We start from the raw sequence: 5,275 nt of genomic DNA on the forward strand, positions 1-5,275 counted from the left end.
ACCGATGGCCGAAATCAGTCCGATCATTCGGCACGGATTCGTCATTCGGGTGCGCTATGGGAGGTCCCTGAGAAGCAGCGTCGTCGCGGCGTAACAGGGAGTCGCCATCTGCACGTCGACCATCAGACCACGGACGAAGAGGTCGAAAGGATGTGTCGCGATGCCAGCAATGGCGCGAAATATGGCCGGCGCCCCCGCAGTTAAAACAGAGAGGGCGGTTATCGGCGGTGCGCCACGCGTCGGATCTCCGAAATTGTGACCGTCTCGAAGGGTCGTTTTGCGGTGTGGTCCAAGGCGCGGCGAATGACGGCTGGTGGTAGGACTGCATCGGCATCATAGATGCGCGCCGCAATGCCTCCTCTTGCGGCGGCGACCAAGGAGCGGCTCTCGGAGGCTGGTTGTACGGGGGTGTGGTAGTAACGGGTGGGGAACATCGGACAGCGGCGGCGTAACTCATGGGACGCTGGTGGTCGGGAAGATCGGCGGCCGGTAACGCCTGCCTGATTTCGTCGCGTACCACTTCGGCGATTGACGCGACGGGGCTATCCAGTGTCGATGTCAGGATCCGGTGAACTTCTTCTCTGACGATCTCTCTTATCATTTCACGCAAGGAGCCCTGATACTGTGGAGTCAACGCGGCGGCATTGATTGCGGTGCTGGTGGACAGACGATCGTACTGCCTGCATCGTTGATGAAGGGCCCGCTCAATAGCCGTAGCCTCCTTGATAAAATCAGCGACGGTGACGGGCGGATTGCGCACAAGCCCCGCGAACAACTGCTCTTTTACACCTCGCATGAGGTAGCGTAACTTCCTATCCTCGGTCATGTTCGGGTCGGCTCTACGAAAGAGACGGGCCATGTCTTCGGCGAACATTGTGACCGACTCATTGGGTTGTTGCACCCGTAGCTCCATCAACTGTTGGGCACGGTCGCGTCGGTCGGCACTTGCAAACGTATCGGTGATTTTCTGCCGAAAGTCATGCCATGTCGATAGGCTAGCTTCGCGGTTCTCATACCAAGTGCGGCCACTGTCGTCAAGCGCGAAATAGACGTGGGAGAGCTTTTGCTGCTCAGTCCACTGGTTAATCTGAGCGACGCGCTCGTACTTGTCGAGCCAGTCTTCAATGTCTTCGAACGCTGCACCGCGATAGCGATCGGGAACCAGCGGATGAAGAACAGTTACCTGTTGTTGACTGGGAGACTGGCTGCATTGGGGTGCTTGCGGTGGGCTCGTTTCGGCCATTGCCAGATGTGTGGAGCTCCTGGAAAGATGTGGTTGAAGAGGGGAGAACTCCGGGGCGAGGCCTAGCAGTCGACGACTGAAGCGGTGCACGGGGGTCGTAACTGGTGACAATGCGTCCGGGCTAGATGAACGACTCCCAGAAGGAGTCCGTAGCATCAGGCGTGGTCAATATACCCCGCACCTCCACCACTGTCACGGTACAACGCCGAGAGAGGACAGGGAGACGTTCTTCAAGAACAGCAGGACGACCTGTTTAAGCAAAACGGAACAGAGACACGTCTTCTTCGTCGTTAGCCAAAAATCCCACTGACCCACTAGACGGAGTCCGTTAATGTTCCCATCGTCGTTGTCGTCTACCTAGAGCACACGCGTCAATATCAAGCATCAACTCGTACACAGACGAAAGGAAAGTATGGAATAGAGTGAAGAAAGTTAACGGGCAAGAAACGTATTCCCTGCCTTTAGTAAACAGCCACGGAGAAAGCCTGGAAGATCAAGCAAACTTTCTTGGTGCTCATTTTGAACACATATCGAGCTCCTCACACTACTCCGAAACCTTCCTAAATTACAAAACGCGAATAGAACAACAAAAGCTAGAAAGAAAATGTACAGGAAGTGAGGCGTACAACAAACCATTCTGCATAGCAGAACTGCAGGCAGCACTGAACTGTTGTAATACATCCGCCCCAGGTTCAGACCGCATAATATATGATATGTTGAAACAACTACCCTCCGAAACACAAAAAACCCTCCTTTCCCTTTACAACGTTATATGGTTTTCCGGCGAGATCCCCTCTGTTTGGAAGGAGGCTATCATAATTCCAATTCTGAAGCACGGAAAGGATCCTTCCTCTGTATCAAGTTACAGACCTATAGCGTTAACAAGCTGCCTCTGCAAAGTATTTGAAAAAATGATTAACTGTCGCTTACTACACTTCCTCGAATCAAACAAATTGCTCGACCCATACCAGTGCGGATTTCGGGAGGGCCGATCCACCAGTGACCACCTCATACGTATCGAGGCACGTATCCGTGAAGCTTTTGTTCATAAGCAGTTTTTCTTATCTGTATTCCTTGATATGGAGAAAGCATATGATACTACGTGGCGGTTTGCTATATTGAGAGACCTCTCACACTTAGGCATACGCGGTAATATGTTCAATGTTATCGAAAGTTATCTGTCTAATCGCGCATTCCGTGTTCGAGTGGGCAACGTGTTGTCACGAAAATTTGTACAGGAAACTGGAGTGCCGCAGGGCGGGGTGCTCAGCTGCACGCTCTTTATAGTAAAAATGAATTCTCTTCGCCTATACATACCACGTAACATCTTCTATTCAACATATGTTGACGATGTGCAGATCGGATTTCAATCATGTTCTCTCGCAATGTGTGAGTGACAGGTCCAGCTTGGTCTCAACAAGGTCTCCAAATGGGCTGATGAGAACGGGTTCAGACCAGTGGCGTAGCCAAGGGGCGGGGTTGGGGGGGTTCAAACCCCCCCCCCCGAAATTTTTTGCACCCCCCCCCCCCCCACTAGCCCACCCTTTGCTCTCGTCGCTTCGCGCTGACATATTTCAAGAAACCGGTGCTACTTTCACACTTTCATTCCTGGGCGCTTCCGTTTGGGTTGGTAATTTACAGCGAATCATGTCTGCATATGGAAAAAAACTGTCACGGTGTTTGTCAAGGCCTTGACACTCTGTGAGGTTTTGGGCGCGAATGTGGCGGCCGCATTCTGAAACAACAAATGCGCAACAAATGAAGCAACAAATGCGGCAGCCGCATTTTAGATGAAGGCGAAAATGCTCGAGGCCCGTTTACTTAGATTTAGGTGCACGTTAAAGTCCCCAGGTGGTCGAAATTTCCGGTATACATTTCCGCCGCTTCCCTTCAGGTGCCGGTTAGGCCGCGTTCGCGTAGGAACTTGGTCTCGAAGCTGGCGGAAGCAGCAAAATCTTGCAAAAATCCGCCCGCCTAGGCGGCAAAACAGGCAGAAAAACAGGCGGCGAGCCAAATTGGTCTCGGACCGATTTTTTCGCCATGGCGAAGCGGAAACGTGGCGGAAAGTCGTTCTGCTCTACCGGAAGCTACACTAGCATGTAAACTTCCGGTCGTAACATTGAACATGGCACCAAAAGTGTAGGCTGCAATGCTGATCGACGCGATCAAGAACCACCCCTTGCTCTACGACAAGAGAAGTACTAAAACGTACTGTCAGCAATACTCGCGATAGTATTCAACTTCGCGCGACCGGAGGCGCGGCAACGAAGCCAACGGAGTCGCGTGACCCAACTTCTCGCGCTTTTGCAAAGCCAGGCGAACCCACCACCGCCGTTTCCGAGGTTTTCTTGTCTTCCGTTTATTCATTGTCCATTTCTAGAAAACAAGTAGGTAGAAGTATAAAAGCCATTTCTTCTTCCACTTCCATGACAGACAATAGTTAGGCAGATTCCTCGTTGGCGCTCCATAATTCTCCTCGCACGTGCACGGTATGTTGCAGAAGTCGCGGGGTGCTTTTCTCGTCGCGACGATAGATTGGGAGCGTAGGTCTCACGTAGGACGCGCAGGCTTCGGCGAGCCTCAACACAAAGGGCCAGCCCGGGTTTTAGCTTTGGTGTTCCCGTTGCCATTTTCGTGTCCTGGAGGCGCCGAAAATAATACGAAATGATGAAATGTTATTACAACTTGTAAATAAAAGCTATTAAAGAAATATAATCACGCCTAGGCAGCAACCTGTGACACAGCGCTACCGCGCCCGTGTGAGGAGAATTACAGAACGCCAACGAGGAATTTACCGAAGGTCGCAGATGACACGCGAAATTGCGCAAGATGATCACTTTTGATGACGGGTGGGTCAGTGAATGAACATACCGCTCCAAATAATGCGATAATGAGCGCCACCACGCCGACAAACGTACGCAGACTAGATGGATGTGGACGAAAGCGGCAGCGGCGGCCGCGGTGGTAGCACAACAAATGTGAACTTGGACATGCGCGGAAAAGATTTTCCGGCCGCTTTGGCCTTTCCGGCCGCTTTGACCTCTCCACCCGCTTGCCGCTTCCCAAGTGTGAACGTAGCCATAGTCTGCAGCGCAAAACGTCTCTCGTTTGCGATTGCGCCCCTACAGAAGGCTGATTGTTACTGTTGTGTTGCTGAATCTCAAACCAGCCATTACGAAAGGCTGGTAGTTGCTGTTGTGTTGTGGAATCCCAAACCAGCAATGTACACACCAAAGGGTTGATGCCAGCAGTGAAATTCCACCGACTCGCAACAGAATGCACGAAACAGACAGCCGACAAGCATGGCTTACATGTGCGCAGTACAGCGTAAGTAAACTCTTGTTGCAGGCGCTGACAGTTCTCGTCGGATTTCACGCGTCCTGAGAAATTGATTATGTGCACTATGCACTGAACAAGACCGGAGTTCATTCCTGCATCACTAGTACACCAATCAGTCGAGATTCTGTGAGGTACAAGGCCGCTTCCTGTTTGCACCGGCCTAAGTGAAGCAGAAATGACTCGCACGCACTACTTTAAATGCGTACACATGCCATAACTATGCAGTGCGGTGAAATATTCTGTACAATTCTGAATCTGTTGACGTAAAGGCAAATGACGGCTGCACGCTCGCACACAGCGGAAGACACAGCGGCCCATGCACTTGCCGCAGGAAATGCAAGGCGACGAAAGCTTCGTAAAAAAAAGCATTACTCGTTTTTGCGCGTATTTCAGTTTTCTAGCGCAAAGACGCAGCGAACAAGCTATTGCTATGGGAGTAGGTATATAGCCTGCATGGTCACACGTGCATTTTCACGTGTATAGCCGTCCTTGACTTGTGAAACGCACTTCGCCCCGGCGAGGACGACACGATCTACGGTTAACGGAGATTAACAATTAATGATGTCTTCTCCGATCGGGCGGGTCGTCTCAATGATGCGTTTTCGAAGACTACTCCATTCAGTGGCGCGATGAGAGACGGTTGCTCCAAACGCCCACTGTACCTGTCGTACTTACTGTATTTTACTGAGCTTA

Source organism: Dermacentor silvarum, chromosome 4 (genome assembly GCF_013339745.2).
Source record: "Dermacentor silvarum isolate Dsil-2018 chromosome 4, BIME_Dsil_1.4, whole genome shotgun sequence".
In the NCBI taxonomy this organism is placed as follows: Eukaryota; Metazoa; Arthropoda; class Arachnida; order Ixodida; family Ixodidae; genus Dermacentor; species Dermacentor silvarum.